Source organism: Aegilops tauschii, chromosome 3 (genome assembly GCF_002575655.3).
Source record: "Aegilops tauschii subsp. strangulata cultivar AL8/78 chromosome 3, Aet v6.0, whole genome shotgun sequence".
NCBI lineage: Eukaryota > Viridiplantae > Streptophyta > Magnoliopsida > Poales > Poaceae > Aegilops > Aegilops tauschii.
Window position 1 is genome coordinate 217,644,995 of NC_053037.3, and position 17,609 is coordinate 217,662,603.

At 42.3% G+C, this 17,609-nt stretch overlaps 1 long non-coding RNA gene across 1 annotated transcript; it reads left to right on the plus strand.

Moving 5' to 3' along the window:
• The first annotated feature begins 5,460 nt into the window (after positions 1–5,460).
• On the plus strand, positions 5,461–6,575 carry LOC109738782 (uncharacterized). The gene is made up of 2 exons (XR_005772647.3): positions 5,461–6,206; positions 6,328–6,575. It is a non-coding gene; the product is annotated as an uncharacterized lncRNA (long non-coding RNA).
• Positions 6,576–17,609: the final 11,034 nt, after the last annotated feature.

Genomic DNA, 17,609 nt, shown 5'->3' on the forward strand with positions numbered 1-17,609 from the left:
TTCATTTTTAGGGGTCGACTTTCTTTGTAAATATCAAACTCCTCATAGACTTATAGACATGTGTACACTCACAAACGCATCAGTCCCTTAACCTATAAGTCTTCAATACACCAAAATCACTAAGGGGAACTACATGCACTTACAATCTTCCCCCTTTTGGTGATTGATGCAATATAGGTTAAGTTTTCAACGGGGATAAACATATGAAGTGTAAATGCTGATATTGAGGAATTTGATTGCAAGATATAGAAGAACTCCCCCTGAAGATGTGCATAGTGAGGAATTTTCTTTTGAAGCAATGCACATTTGAAGAGTAGAATCATGGAGATCTCCCCCTATATCTTGTAATTCATACACGCATTTAACATATGGTATGAAGAATTTGAAATGCATGATGAAATATGGTGACTGATGTAATTCAGCATGCGTGCATTAACATATATAGGAAATAGCATGTAGAAAACATAGCAAGAGTATCAGACCACCATCGGGTTTAAGTTTACAACTCGATCCAACAAAGTCTTCAAAAGAACGAGAGTTGTAACTTAGCAAAAAAAACGCCCATATATAGAGACCCGATTGAAGACTAACTCAAAGTTCTCCCCCTTTGTCATCGAATGACCAAAAGGGACGAGAAATGAGGACTAACGCCCCTGAAGAATATCACGAAGTCGATGGAGGAGCGGCAGCGTTGTTGGGGTCGGTTATTGAAGTAGGGCCTGCCGAAGTGTCATCCAAATCTTCATGCTCATCAGTCTCGCGTGATGAAGAATATGAGCTTGCCACCAAGGAAGGAACTTTGACTTTCTTGAATTTCTTCGATGGTGGCTGAGACCAGTCAAAGTCCTGCTTGAAGCCCATCTGATTAAGATCTTCTTCACCATAGAGATGAGACAGAACAGCCCAGGTGCGATTGAAAACTTCATGGAGGTAGTAATGGTTCTTCTTCACTGAATTGTGTGTACCAGTCATGTTATGAAGAATTGGACCAAACTGACGCTTGGCCCATTTGTGGTTGTGATCGACCTTCTGATGAAGACTGAGGAGAAGCTCATGATCAGTCATCACCCTTGGAGCTATGCCTTGAGGATTTTGCTTTGAAGCATTGGCGGCAGAGTCATGAGTGGCAGAGTCATCATTGGTGGAGTAAGATGCAGCTTTGCAGAACTAACCATCCAATGGACGAATGCCTTCATCAATAACAGCAGTCGCCTTGCCCTTCTCATCAGCTGAGGAAAATGTCCGCTTGAGGACTTCGATAGGGGGCAAGTAGCTGCCATGGTTGAGTGTGTCAGCCTTGTAATTGATTGAAGATCTTGATCTAAGGAATCTCATAATCCAGGGAGCGTAAGGCTTCAACTCAAAAGGTGACAATGCAACATTGGCCAGAGTCCTCATGAAGAAATCATGGTAGTTGATAGGAACTCCATGCATGATGTTGAAAAGCAGATTCTTCATGATGCCAATGACCTCTTCTTCATACGAGTCGTGGCCTTTGATTGGAGTCAGTGTCTTGGTTAGAATGCGATAGACAGTCCGTGGCACATACAACAATTTCTTCACGAGGAATTTGGTCCTTGGGGCTTGACCAGGCTTCAGCGGTTTCATCAATACTTGCATGTAATGGTCTAATAGCTCAGGTTCATGGTAGATGAGCTGCGCACCTTCAAGGGGAGGGCTGACAGGCAGGGCATGAAGCAATTCAGAGGCCGGTGCTTTGAAGCGAGTGTTTTATGTCATCCAATCCAGCACCCATGAATTCACATCTTCAGCGTTGCTGGTGATGTGCAATGCAGCATAGAACTGAAGAATTAGTTCTTCATTCCAGTCCACGATATCGGTGTAGAAGTTGAGCAACCCAGCGTCATGAAGAACACCGAGGACTGGGTGAAGCAAGGCAGCGATTCCATATCCACATGAGGAATATGTTCATGGTCAAAGATCTTGTCCTTATCAAAAAGCAGTGAAGAGTAGAAGTTGGCTTGGCTTGCTGTCCAGAAACGCTTCCTTCGAAGACGAGCAGAATCATAAGGGTTATATTCAGTGAAGAATACATGCTCATTGAAGAAGTCATCAGCCTAGAATTTTTGCTTCTTGGAGAAGGGATTCTTCGGCTTGGGCTGAGGAGTATCAGTCAATGCCTTCACAGCTTCCAGAATCACAATCTCGGGAACCACTGGCTAAGGAATTTCAGTTTCTTCTTCGGTAGCAACCTGGGTCTTCATCTCTTCATCAACAACATCAGCACTAGTGGCTGGAATTTCTTCAGGATTGGAAGGAGTGGCTTGAGGTTCGTCATAGCCCATTTGAACTTCTTCAGTCTGAACTGGGGACTGAGGAATCTGTTGAAGTGGCGTGAACATGGGAGAGTTGGGATGATGACTTTCCCAAAAGTCATCACTCATCACAGGAGTGGTGCTCCCAATGTCCACATCTTCATCTTCTTCATTCAATTCTTCAACGCTTGCCTCTTCAGCTGTGAACTGAGGCATGGGCAATGAGATCACTGGGGTTGAAGGGATATTGTCCACTTCAATTTCTTCGTCCAACTGCTCTGAAGAAGCAGCAGAAGGAACATCTTCATCAGATCCACTTGGGATCTCATAATCTTCACCAAAAGGAATGATTTCCTTTGATGGCATACTTGAGACAGGAATAGCATCAATGGGATTCTCAAAAGAGCTGGTCAATGTCTTCATCTTCTTCGGTGCTGAAGACTCTGATGAAGCAGATGCTTTCCTCTTCTTCACTGCTGCTCGCTCTGCAGCCTTGGTTTCTTCGCTTCTGATGCAGAAGGAAGAATGGGACTTGGCATTGGTGCAGGAGGAGCAGAGGAAATTGGTTCATTTTCTTCAGGCACAACTGATGCAGTTGCCTTGGTTGGTTCAGTTTCTTCAGGCACAACGATAGATGCTTCAGTTGGCCTGGCTTGATCTTCAGGCGCAACACAAGTGGTTGCCCTGGCAATGTCCTCAGCGGCTGTAATAGCTGCATCAGCCCTAGTACTTGCAGTTTCATCAGTAGCCTGATTTTCATCAGCGGTGCTGGCATGTTCTTCAGTCGGCTGAGCAGATGCCTTAGCCTGAGGAGATTCAAGTTGCGTTGGGGCTGCAACGTTTGAGGTGAATCCCTTGGTCAGCTTGACGAATCTGACTTTGGCTCCAAGCCAGTCAGCATAGTAGCAATCAAATTCATCACTTAGATTCTTGATCTCTGATTGCAGAGCTACAAGTTCATCAGGTGATAGCTTCAACACGTTTTGCTTCAGAAAGTGCTCTTTCTTGTACTGAGCTTTCCTCACCTTCCTCCCCTGTTCATATTTCCATTTTTCCTCACTAATGAAGGCAATCAACATATGACTTCGACCAGGAGTGAGGTTCATCTCAGGAAAAGGTGTGTTGGGGTCCTTGTGCCATATGTCGATGAAGTCGAGGATCAACTTGGGACCCAGCATCAATGGCACATTACTGCCTTTGGCACTAGCGGCCCTTTGTTGTCTGTCTCTGATGATTTCGGCGAGTTCCTCATCATTAGCTTCGTCTTCACTTGACGGGACATGAAAGGTAACCTGCTTCTTGTGAGGACTTGGTCTAGTGCCTCGTCCAACAGTGGCCTTGGTCTTCAGCAGAGTGGGGCCTGTTGAGGAATGCGGAGGAGCTAAAGAACTTGCAGAGGCTCCTGAGGCAATTGAGATGCATGTGGTCCTTTGACACGAGGCAAGATGCACAGGTGCTGAGGACTTTGGAGGAGGAGCTGAGGACTTTGGAAGAGCTGGAGTAGCTTGAGGAATTTGCCGTGAGGGCTTTGCAGAGCTGGGCCATGAGGGCATTGCTGAGGTGCTTGGCTGTGAGGGCATTGAAGCAGAGGCACTGGGCTTGTGTGCGGGCTTCTTGGGCTTGCTAACAGAGGCCTCAGTAGTGGCAGCAGCAGAATCTTCATTGGATTTCTTCACTGCCTCTTTTGCCATTTTGGCCAGTTTAGCTTGACGCTTGGCCCATTCCTTGAGGAATCCTGACCTCTTCTGATGCTTGAGGGATCAGCAACTTGGCCTGGTGTCGATGGAGGTCTTGGGCATGGAGGGTGTACCGCGAATTTCTTCATGTACTTGGGAGTCACATATCTGTACTCCCTCCATTCTCTAGCCCATCTCCTCTCTATCCTCTGAATGCGAACTTTGCGCTCATTCTTTGTTTCATGAGGAGGTGTGCAGTACCCTGCATAGATATCTTCAGGTATCTCAAAAGCATTATTGACTTCCAATTTCTTCCCTCCCTTCTGAGGTTTCTTGCCATCAGCCATTTTCTTCAGCCAAGGATTTTGAACGATTGAGTTCACTGATGAGGTATGCAACTTTTCTTCGAGGAACACTGCAAATGAGTTAAGTTGATGAGAACCTAGTGATTCATCAGCGGACATGTGTACCTGTGAACAGAGTATAGGTGCGAAGAATTTGGAGAGGTCATATGCGTTCTCAGAAGTTTTTGCAAAAAGAACAAGTTTGAGGAATTTCACCAGAGGTGTCTTGAGAAATTTCACTAAGCGTTCTTTGACTTAGGTTCCAGAGTTGTATAGATTGAAAATCCACACAATTGAGGAATTTTGAAGAAAAATGTTGCTTAGAGAAACAGATCAAGAACAGATGTTTGTGAGAGGTGTTTAGAGTGTGAAGATTAAAGAATAAACACCTTTTCAAGATTTTGTGAAAATCATAAGAATCAACAAGGGCAGTAAAAGTAACTTTTAATTACCATTGACGATGAACACAACGAACTGGGAATAGTAGATTTGAAGTTCGTCAGTCCAGATCTTCCACGCCCTAACTTGGTTGAGGAAGACGGCTACGGCGGCGGCGGAGAGAGGAAATCCGCGGCCGGCGCGAGTACGACGGCGATGAGGTTGAGGCAGCGAAGCTCTTCCTCACCGGCGACGATGGAAGTAGCGGCGGCGCTAGGTTTTGAGAGCTCGCGCGAGGGAGTGAGGTTGAGCGGAGTAAAAACAGTCTGAGGAGGGTGAGGGGTATATATAGCCGAGGTGAAAAACCGCTCGCACGAGGAATATGGACGAACGTGCCCCTGACCCTTCTCATCCTTGTGACATGTGTCACCCACGTACAGAGAGGTGGAGATCGTGTGAGATCGTGGGTGAATAAGATAAACATATCGTGGGATGTGGAACAGTTTGAACGGCAAAAGCCAAAAATCCAGATAAGAAAATTTTAATGTTTCATTTGCAAATTCTTCAGCTGACAAGGACACAGTGAAGATTTTGAACGAGTTTCAAATAGAACGCACATGAAGAATTTGTGAACAGATTGGGTTGAGTTTAGCATAAAGAGGGAAGCATCCGATTACATTCACTTAGCAGAAAAAAAACCTTAAAAAATAGCAATAAATGAATGTGGTAGAGTTTAGATCACAGCGCGCGTTATATAGGGGCGATCGGCTGTTCCCGAACTCCACTAGCGCGAAAAAAAAGAAACCACCCGCCCCTCGTCATTGTCCCCCCCCCCCCCCCCCCCCCCCCCCACCCCACGAGCGATTCCCATCCCGAGCGCCGCCAGCCTCCCACTCCCCGGCGAGCTGCCCCATTCCGAGCGCCGCCAGCCTCCCACTCCCCGGCGAGCTGCCCCATCCCGAGCGCCGCCAGTCTCCCCCAACCTCCGGTGCCTCCCGGATCCGCCACCTCCACGCGGTGGCCAGCTCCTCCGCCAGATCGCGCCACGCGCAGCCGTACCCACCGTCCCGCCGGCGCCAGCGGCCCGACCCAGGTGGCGCTTCGACGGACCTCCTCCCGGCGAGGCCCGACGCCAACGCCGGGGATCTCCAGGAGCGGTCGTCCCCTGCTGCGGATCGCGCCGCCGCCGTCCCCAGCGCTTCTATACAACCTTCGCCGACCGCCGCCACCAATCTTCAGATGCGCCGCCCCGGCAGATCCGACGCGTCTCCTTGACCTCCCAGGCGATGCCACCGGCAAAGCTAGGTTGGGGCCATCCATCTCCTCTCGCCCCCCGGCAAGGCTCCCCCGTGACCACGCAGCCAAGCTGCCGCATCAAACTGGCCGTTCAACACCGCCGTCTTGGGACGTTCAATGACGTGGCCCCAGGACGTTCGCTGTCGCAGCGCACGGATCACACTGTCACCATGCTTCATGAGGCCGAGATATTTCCATTCTTCATTCGTCGATTTCGGATTGAACTGAGAAGTCAGGTGCTTCTCCTTTCACTCCCATCCACTTTGCTGCATGAAATGGTTCCTCGGTCCCTCATCCGCATTTGTATTTGAACTACAGTGCAGACGCAATTTGAGCTTCCCTCTCTCTCCGATACAGGTTCGCAAGTGTCATGTTTGGCTGTTCGCCGCAGCAGCCCGGAGGTGCTCATGTAGCCGACCAAGAACAGGGCTGGGACAGGGATATTTTTGTTCTCAAACACGTCGCTGCGTATGTGTGTATATGAACATTTTACTCCATGTTGTTCTTTACATTCTGTCATCTCCTATAGAGTTTATGATGCATAATGACTATTGGATGGATTATTTGTTCATGTGAATGAATGCATTTTGTCTCTCAAACAAGAATTATGTGTTGGTTATCACGTGCCATAACAACTTATTCTTTGGGGATCTTTGTATGTAAAGTGTATCATTCAAGAAGGTATGTGTTGCAAAAAATATATTTCTCTCGTTATAAATAAACATGCACTTTGTATAATCCGGTCCACGATAATAAATCATTGTGAGAAAAGAAGTGCACCGATTGAGCCCTTGCCCAACAGTCTATGTTATTTTCTACGTTCCTGCTACTGAAAACAGAGGAGAACGGCTGCTCGGATTTTCTCTGAACTTCCTTGTTCTTCACTGTGGCGATACATGCTCAGCTCTCCCTCTCCGAACTCCTGCAAAACAAGTATGTGTGATGCTAGCTAGAAGATGAATTCAGTCAAGAAAAAGAGTGTTGCATGTTTGCTAACTATAGTTGTTATCTGAAGTTGCACATTTCCAGCAAAGCATGATTGTGTTTATGTTCATATGCTCCTTGCCTTTAATTTTGATCTTTAGTTTTCTGAACTGAATTGGACTGCTTGTGTCATCTTCTTCCTAATTTCCCATGTGAAAATTGTATGAAAATGAAGGAATGGTCTGGGTGGACGAGCTAGCCTGAGGCTTGGTCTTGCTCGCCGGCGTTGGGCGCAGTTCGGCTGGAAAGAAGAAGGAGCTCCATCCAGCCTATGAAGTTTAGCTGGTGAGCATGTGCAGTCCGACGGCGCGTGTGTGCTTGTGTCCGGTTCACGGGCGTACTGTGTGTGGTGCTTGCGTGCACACGGCAGCCACATGTTGTATGAGGAGAAGCCAAGCTAAAAAGAAGAACACACTACGCAAGACAGGCACAGAGAGGTTCAGGGCTTCAGGCAATGTGATGGTGCAGCCGCTGCAGCATCAACTACAACAGCGCGGCGCTCCTGGTGCTCCTCTCCCTCTGCTGCTTTGCATGCTGCGATGCCACCGCCTCCTCACTGTACGAAAAGGTTTGAGTGGGGAAAAATTGCAGCTCATGAATGAACCTGGAGAAGTTCTAATGCGATGGTGCTATTCTCTGCAGTTATTTGTTTCTCGTGAATGCATTTGGTTGTGGCTGATGGATCTCTATATTCATATATTATTTGCTTTATTTTGGTGTGACTTGCACCCAGCTCTCTCTATTCTTTTTTTAATCAACTCACTTATGGACGTACTGAGTAATTCGTGCGACTTTGCTGCATCTTGTTTCGGTCTGCAGCCCAGCACTGATTCTTCAGTCTGATTTGAATGTCAGCTGAATCCATTTATTAAGTTACAACCTTCAAAAAATGTAACTTCAAAAAAAACCTTCAAAAAATGTGTTTGGCATTTTTGTCGTACGCACCGCTGCTGCTAATGCTGAAGAGCTAAGCTCCGCTATCGCTAGACTAATGCTGAAGAGCTAAACACCACACAAGATGCTCCTGTTCACACCACGACTCAATCAAGATGAGTGTGTGTGTGTGCCTGCGATCTGCAACAAATGCTTGATGCGAGCGATGACTTCACTTGTGCCCACATATGGAGCAGTCACGGCGGTGGATTGAGCATCTGTAATGCTGTTCGAGAGGTAATGGAGTTAACTGAAGTCCAATTATTACGCTGGACAAGGTTCATCTACTTCGTGGTTGGTAAAATTCGACCCTCCCCAGCGTGCCTATCATTTTTAGTATCACGAAAATGAGTGCATATAGTCCACGAGAAAATCATATACAAAAAACCAGAAAAGATAGCAACAAAAAGAAGTAAGAAAAACCTTGAAGTTCAACTAGAAGAGCCAAATAAGTTCATGACGCCCTTCGGCGGAGCATGAGTCTTGGGTGTGTGCGTCTTGAGTGGGTGCTATTCGTGTGAGTGCCCCCATGCGTGTATGCGGCACATATATGTGCTCCGATTAGGTCTATCATAGGGTTTTTTCGTCTCTAAAAAATACGTGTTATAAAATAGTTAACGAAATGTTAACCAAAAAAAAACTAATGCAAATGGCCTAAAGAATAAGCCCACCCCGTTCGGAAGTTCAGTGATAAAAAACCTAGAAGTACAAATTAAAATAATGGAGAAGTTCAAAGTTTTTAAAAATTTAGATTTTTTTGTTACAAAAGAATAAAACGAAGACGTTAAAATTAAAATAAAGAAACAACTAAAAAGTTTAAAAATAGTTTTTCCCCGTTTTAAAAAACTAGAAGCTCAAAATAAAAGAACCAGGAAGTTAAGTTAAAATAACAAAATGGTTTAATGTCTATAACAATGATTTTTTCTGTTTTTAAAAATAAAACCATGAAGGTCAAATTGAAATGATATAGCAGTTCAATTTTTCAATATAAAATAGATTTCTCCATTTCTAGCAAGATCCTTGGAAGTTCAAACAAAATAACTAGAAGTTCAAATTTAAATTTTGGAATTTTCTCGTTTCTAGAAAATAACCAAAGTTTTTAAAAGTTAGATTTTCCTTGTTTCTAAAAAATAAGAGAGAAGGCCAACTCAAAATAACAGACCAACTCAAAAAAAGTTTATAAAAATGGATTTAAAGAAAACTAGAAAAATTGAAAGAACCAAGAAGGTCAAAAAACGTAGAAGTTCAAATTTGAAAACCATATTAGTTCAATTTGAAATAACAGAGAAGGTTAAAAACCTAGAAGTTCAAAGGTAAAACCTAGAAAATTGTTTGCTTATTTAAAACCATATTTTTCTCTAAGAAGTTCATAGTAAATTAAGAGAGAAGTTCAAAGGTTAAAAAAACTTAGATGTTTTCTTGTTACTAAATAATAAAATGAAGAAGTTGAAATTAAAAAAGGACTTAAAGAATCGACCATGAAGATCCAAAATAAAAAAGTCAAAATCATGTTTATTTAAAAATAAAAAATAAAAACTTTACTCAAAAATATAAAAAATGTGAAGTTCAGATTAAAATAACACAGAAGTTCAAAGTATATTAAAACCTATGATTTAGAAGTTCAAAAAACAAAAAACAATGTCGTTTTGGGCATTTTTCCCCAGTACTAAAGATACAAAACCAAGAAGTTCAATTTTAAAAATGAAGTAGTTCAATGCATATTAAAAACTCAGTTTTTTCTTGTTACTAAATAATAAAAACCAAGAAGTTCAATTTTTAAAAGCATAGCAGTTTGATATTTATTTGAAAACTCAAATTTTTCCGGTTACTAAAGAATAAGACCAATAAGTTCTATTCGAAATACTGAAGAAGTTCTATTAAAATAAACCTAGAAGTTCAAATTTAATAAAGGGGCTCGATGTCTATCAAAAAGTAGGATTTTTTCCGTTACTAAAAGAAATAAACCAGGAAGTCCAAATTAGAAAGATGGAGAACTTCGATGATTATAGAAAACTCAGATTTCCCTCATTCTTAAAGAATGGAAAAAAAGAAGTTCAAAAATTAAATAACATGAAGTTCAACTTTAAAAAGATGGAGAAGTTCGATGATTATAGAAAACTCAGATTTTCCTCGATATTAAAGAATGAAAACAAGAAGTTAAAACAAACAAGAATTTCAACTTTTAAAAATAGAGCGCTTCAAAATTCATAAAAAAAGATTAAGAAAATCAGATTAAAAATTTATGAAAAAACTCAGATATTTTCACGTAACCGAGAGAAGTTCAGATTGATAACTGCCAAAAGTTCACGTACTACACGGTGTGCATTTGTATTAAAAAGAGTAAAAAAGCAAATGCTAATTTTGTTGTTGTTATAAGTTCAAGTCCTCGGTCGAAGAAAGTTAAAAAAAAGTATTGTGAGAGAGGTTTATACAAAAGGAATATCATTTGTGTAACATCGACGAATGGATGGCAAAATTGCAAATGAAAATACGTCACAGAAGTTCAACTTGAAATAGCAGGAAATTCAACTACTACACTGAATGAATTTTAGATGAAAAACTTTTAAAATCGTCGCGAGTATGAAAAAACGATCAACACGGGAAAGTTGCGTGTTTACAGCAGCTTTCCACCTTTATATCACTTGCTCAATTCCGGTGAGTGTTCCGGTGAGTAGATGGAGACCTACGAACAAAAAAAGCACATGAAAAACAGAGTGAAGTTCAAGTAGACATGCCGAGAAGTTCAAGTTATTCACGCGGTGCATTTTCGAAGAATCTGTTTCGCGATAAAGGTAGAACGAATGATCTCGCCGTTTTTGAAATTACTTGAAAACGGCTAGGAATCAGAGAAAACCATCAACATGAAAAAATTTCGTATTTTTCGTAGCTTTTCAATGGTATATTATTCGCCCCATTCTGACAAAGTTTGTAGAAATTACTGCAAAAATACATTTTTAGCCATTTTCAAAATTGACATAAAACCATAATGAATTGGGAGAAACAATATATACCAAAAAGTTTCGCATTTCCTCAATCTTTCCAAAGCCATATAATTTGCTGCATTCGGACATACTGTTAAGAAATTAACTCGAAAATGCAAACTGGGTAGAACTTGTATCATTTTTAAAATTTCTTTTAAAACTTTCAAAATTAGAAAAAACTTTTAACATGAAAAAGTAGCGCATTTTCATAAGCTTTCCAACGCCATATCATTTGCCTCAATTGGATTAGCCATTTAGAAATGGCATCGAAAATACGAACTCGGCTATTCGGTTTGCGAAATTTACGATTTTCCAAATTACTCTTTAACTATAAGGAATTAGAGAAAACTTTCAACATGTGGAAGGAGCGGTTTTACAGCATATTTCCAACGCCATATTATTTGCCTCATTCTTATAAACGGTTTAGAAATGCGATCGAAAATACGATTCACGTTTTTTGTATGAAGAAAAAACGGTTTTCAAAACTGTTCTTAAACCGCTTACATTTTGCAAAAAATTTAACTTGGGTCATGACACTGGTGTCCATAGCTTTTAAACGGTATATCGCAAGCCCTATTTGGGCAATGTTGGCGGAAGTTAAACCTAGCACTAGAAGAAGTTCAGGTCGAACAACTCAGGCAGTAAGAATTGCAAAAAACGCAATTTCAGCATGACCCGAGAGCAAAATCCGCCAACGAGTGAGATTCCTATTTAAAATGCATTTAGTTGCTAAAAAATGTTTCTAGATTACACTAACATCATATAGAACACAACTAATCAGAATATTTCGCGCGGGGAGACACGGTTGTGAAGATAGCACGAAGGTCGGGTTCGTACACAGAGAAGTTCAGGCGTGTACCTCAGGAAGTTCAGGTTGTGATCAGAATAATATTCTGATCCCTTGATCAGAATAGTGTTTATGTATGTATAAGAATGTTGTTTATGTATGTTTATATATATATAGTCAATGAAGAACAACGACAGAAACAATGAAGATAATGCAAAGTTGAAGAAATTGAACAACTGAGAAACCCTCAAAATGAAGAAAAACTCAAATTGAAGATTTTCAACTTTTGTTGGTGCCATGACCCACCGTATAAGAATGATGATTTCAGACGCCGCGTACAATTGTCGTAGGCCTCTGAGAATCAAATTCTTCGTTAATTTCTTCACACTTAGAGTGTTAGTCTTCATTGATTGAAAAAAAACAGTTACTTCGTGTGTTGCACATCTAAGTCATCAATTTAGCATAAGTGTTAGGATGTGTGTCCTTTTCAAAGGACGTTCGAAGATTCTAAGATATTTAGCTCACACCGCAACTTGCTAAATCTCTTCTCATCCAAAGGCTTTGTGAAGATATCGGCAATCTGTTCTTCAGTATTCACGTGCTCGATGGAGATGTCGCCCTTCAACACATGATCATGAAGAAAATGATGACGAATCTGAATGTGCTTTGTCTTCGAGTGCTGAACTGGGTTATGAGCAATCTTGATGGCACTCTCATTGTCACAGTAGAGAGGCAAATTCTTCATTCTTCATGTTGATGCCGTAGTCCTTGAGGGTTTGCTTCATCCATAGCAATTGAGCACAACACGAACCAGCAGCAATGTACTCAGCTTCAGCAGTAGAAAGTGATACGCAGTTCTGTTTCTTCGAGGACCAACTGACCAAGCATCGTCCGAGGAAATGGCATGTGCCAGATGTTGACTTGCGGTCCACACGATCACCAACATAGTCAGAGTCTGAATATCCAATGAGATCAAAAGCCGAGCCCTTGGGATACCATAATCCAAGTGTTGGAGTGTGAGCTAGATATTGAAGAATATGCTTCATAGCCTTATGGTGTGATTCCTTTGGTGTAGCTTGAAAGCGGGTACACCTCCAAACACTAAGCATAACATCTGGCCTAGATGCACATAAATACAATAAAGAGCCAATCATGGAGTGGTATACCTTTTGATCGAAGTCAATACCATTTTCATCAGTGCATACATGGCCATTTGTGGGCATAGGGATTTTGAGGCCTTTGCAATCTTGCATGCCGAATTTCCTCAATACATCCTTGAGGTATTTCTCCTGAGATATGAAGATGTCGTTGCGCTGTTGACGAATTTGAAGACCTAAGAAGAATTTCAATTCTCCCACCATAGACATTTCATATTCCTCCCTCATCATATAACCAAATTCGTCAGTGTAACATTGGTCAGTACAGCCTAAGATAATATCATCAACATATATTTGGCACAACCCCTAAAAAAACATATATTTGGCACACAAATAATTCACCATCATAAGTTTTGGTGAAAAGAGTTTGGTCAAGTGAACCGGGTTTGAAGCCTTTCTTCATGAGGAATTCCTTCAAAGTATCATACCACGCCCGAGGGGCCTGCTTGAGGCCATAGAGGGCCTTATTGAGTCTGTAGACTTGGTCAGGATGCTTTGGATCTTCAAAACATGGGGGTTGAGCAACATATACTTCTTCCTCAAGCTTACCATTGAGGAATGCACTTTTCACATCCATTTGATATAAGACGATGTCATGATGGTTAGCATAAGCAAGTAATATGCGAATAGCCTCAAGTCTAGCAACAGGTGCAAAAGTTTCATCGAAATCAATTCCTTCAACCTGTGTGTAGCCTTGAGCTACAAGCTATGCCTTATTCCTCACCACAAGGCCATTTTCATCTTGCTTGTTGCGGTAGATCCACTTTGTGCCGACGATATTGTGCTTGCGAGGGTCTGGTCGCTTGACAAGTTCCCAGACGTTGTTGAGCTCGAACTGATGCAATTCCTCTTGCATAGCTTGAATCCACTCAGGCTCCAGAAATGCTTCATCTACCTTAGTGGGCTCTGTGATAGAGACGAAAGCAAAGTGCCCACAAATGTTAGACAAATGTGAAGCTTTTGAGCGTGTGAGAGGACCTGGTGCGTTGATGTCGCTGATGATTTTCTCAATCTGCACTTCATTTGCAACGCGAGGATGAGCGGGTTGACGACGAGGAATTTGATCAGCATTTTCTTCAGAGCCATTTTCTTCAGGTGCACCAGCATGATGTTCTTCATGATCTGTAATGACTTCTTCAGCCGATTCTTCGATAGGAATGACATCCTCAGTAGCCTTAAACTTGATGGTTTCCTCAGGTGACTTTTCATCTAGCACAGAAGGTAGGTGCTTTCTTTGCGAGCCATTAGTTTCATCGAACCGCACATCTACAGTTTCAACAACCTTGTGGTGAACGTTGTTGAAGACTCTATAGTTGTGCGAGTCCTTTCCGTAACCAAGCATAAAACCTTCATATGCTTTCGGTGCAAATTTAGAATTATGATGAGGATCTCTAATCCAGCATTTAGCACCGAAGACTTTCAAATAACTCACATTGGGTTTCTTGTCAGTGAGGAGTTCATATGCAGTCTTCTTGAAGAATTTGTGAAGATATACCCTGTTGATGATGTGGCCCGCAGTATCAATTGCCTCAATCCAGAAATGATGAAGCGTCTTGTATTCATCAAGCATAGTGCCATCCATCTCAACAAGAGTCCTGTTCTTGCGCTCCACGACGCCATTCTGCTGAGGAGTATAAGGAGCAGATAGCTCATGAGTAATACCAAGTTCATCAAGATAGTCATCAAGACCAGTATTCTTGAACTCAGTTCCATTGTCACTTCTGATGTGCTTGATCTTCACACCAAAGTTGGTTGAAGCCCTCGAGGAAAATCTTTTGAAGACTTCCTGCACTTCACGTTTGTAAGTGACAATATGCACCCATGTGTAACGAGAGTAATCATCAACAATAACAAAGCCATATAGACATGCTTCATTGGTAAATGCAGAATAATGGTTAGGACCAAAGAGATCCATGTGAAGCAATTCAAATGGAAGAGTGGTAGTCATGATAGTCTTCGCGGGATGCTTGGCCTTGGTCATCTTTCCAGCTTCACAGGCTCCGCACAAGTGATCCTTGAGGAATTTGACATTTTCAATGCCAATGGCTTGCTTCTTCTTCGCGAGTGTGTGCAAGTTCCTCATACAACATGACCGAGTCGTCGATGCCATAGCCAGCCTTCTGAAGCTTTTGCAAGTAGACATATAGTAGGCTGTGGTCCTGTAGAGAAATCAACAATATACAGATCTCCTCTCCTAAAGCCTTCGAAGACTTTGGAATGGTCAGCTTCCATCATCACAACACAACGATACTTGCCAAAGATAACAACCATATCAAGATCACAAAGCATTGAGACTGACATGAGGTTGAATCCTGAGGACTCGACAAGCATGACTTTGTCCATGTGTCGATCCTTTGAGATTGCAACCTTACCTAGACCCAATACCTTGCTTTTGCCTTTGTCAGCGTAGGTGATATGCTTCAGATGTGATGGAGATAAGGGAGCGTCCATCAATAAGCTCTTGTCACCAGTGATGTGATTTGTACATCCACTATCGAGGACCCACTCAGTGGCTTTGGGTTGATCATCCTGCAGATGAATTAGGGCAACTTACGAACTCATATACTTCATCAGTAAAGAATATGACATCAATTTCATCAAGCAACAGAACCAATAAAGTAGTATGAGGACGTGAGAAATGAAAATTAATTTCTTCATGATTAGCTTGCGTCCTTTCAAGCATATTCAGGTCTCCAGCAAATTCTTCAGACGTTTAAGTTCGTCTGGAGACCTGACCCTGCATAAGAGATTAGTTCTTTTTCTTCACCACCCACATCTAAAGGGGTGGCAAAGAGTTCATCATTTTGCGAGCTCCATAAGAGAAAGGTGGCATAGAAGCCAGTCCACTTCGTTTCACATAAGAGGAGTTAGGGTAAGCATAGGAATAAGCAGAGAAATTCTTCGAGGACTTATGGACATAATGGTTTGAAGAATAATGCACATATTCATAGCCCTTAGATCTTCCCTACGAAACAGAATTGTTAGCACGATGATGTTCATATGAGGACTTTGATCCTTTTGAGGAATTTGGTCCGTATGAGGACTTGGATCCATAAGAAGAATTTGGTCCATATGAAGAATTTGATCTGGGTTCCTATTCTACACAGGTGGTGTAATGATGACATTCACCTGAAGACTTTCAAGGTAACTTTTGGGGACCCGGATTTTTTTCATAGGGGGACCGTTCCTGCAGTTAGTGCCAACATATCTAGCAAATACTTCACCATTCAGATTTTTGAACAGCTTAAAGTTGGAGTCAAATGACTCATCAGAAGAATGAGGAGATTCACATGTAAAGCCAGATAGACTAGATGGATCTACCGGAGGTCCCTTTGCAGCAACCCATAAGGTTTTGGGATACTGCCCAGGCTTCCAGTATGTTCCATCAGCATTGAGTTTCCTCTCAAAGGCAATACCCTCTTTCCTAGGGTTCCTGTTGAGGATCTGCTTTTTAAGCACATCACAAAGAGCCCGATGCCCTTTGAGGCTTTTGTACATGCCTGTCGTATACAATTCCTTCAGCCCTGCATTGTTAGTGATACTAGCAATATCCTTAGATGAGGAATTAGTGATAGCAGAGACAGGTGAAGAATTTGCAGCAACAAAAGCATTTGAACTTTCAGGTGAAGAATTAGCAAATTCACGTTCAATGCACTTCAAACATGGTGGAAGGAATTCTTCCTCAGCAGTGCTGATCTATTGAGCAAGTAATGAATCACGCTCCTTCTGAAAATCTTCATAACTCACCCTTAGCTTCTCAAGATCTTGCTTATTTTGAAGAAATTCATAAGAAAGCTTCTCATGATCAGATAAGAGAGTGTTATGATGACTCTGAAGATTGTCAAACTTGGACTGAAGTCTCTGAAGATTTTCAGTCAAAATTTTGGTGCGATCCATTTCGTCACCCAACATATCATCGCTCTTGTTTAGCATGTTTTGAACCTTTTCAAAAGCCTTTTGATGTTTCACAGCAATCTTAGCAAGTTTAGAGTAGCTAGGCTTGAGGTTTCATCAAATTCATCCTCACTTGATTCAGAGGAGTGGTATTTGAGTACCTTGGCACCCTTTGCCATGAAGCAATAGGTGGGAGTGTAGTCATCATCATCGTCATCAGCCTTGTTGTGGAAGCCATTTTCCTCAGAGTTGAAGATGGACTTGCTGACGAACACAGTAGCGAGGGCCACGCTCGCCACACCAGAATCTGACTCCTCAGATGCCTCCTCTTCCTCATGTTCCTCAGATTCAGCTTCAGATTCCATTTCCTTGCCAATGAATGCCCGAGCCTTCTTGGAACTGCTCTTCTTGTGAGATGAAGAATTCGAGGATTTTGATAATGAGGACTTTGAAGATTTCTTCTTCTTCTTTGAGTCATCAGAACTGTAATCCTTGTATTTCTTCTTCTTTGATTCCTTTTCCCACTGGGGACAATCTTGAATGTAGTGACCAGGTTTCTTGCATTTGTGGCACGGTCTCTTCTTGTAGTCACGGGATGAGGAATCATCACTTCTTGAGGATTTTCCAAAGCGACCACGTCTTGAGAACTTCTGGAATTTCTTCATGAGCATTGCTAGCTCCTGGCTCAGTTCTTCAGGATCACCAAGGCTGCTACTAGAATCTTCACCTTCAGATTCAGACACTGCCTTGGCCTTCAGAGCGCGTGATCTGCCATAGCTCGATCCATAGATCTCTCTCTTCTCAGCAAGCTGAAACTCATGAGTGTTTAGCCTCTCGAGGATATCAGTGGGATCAAGTGACTTGTAGTCTTCACGTTCTTGTATCATCAGTGCTAGAGTGTCA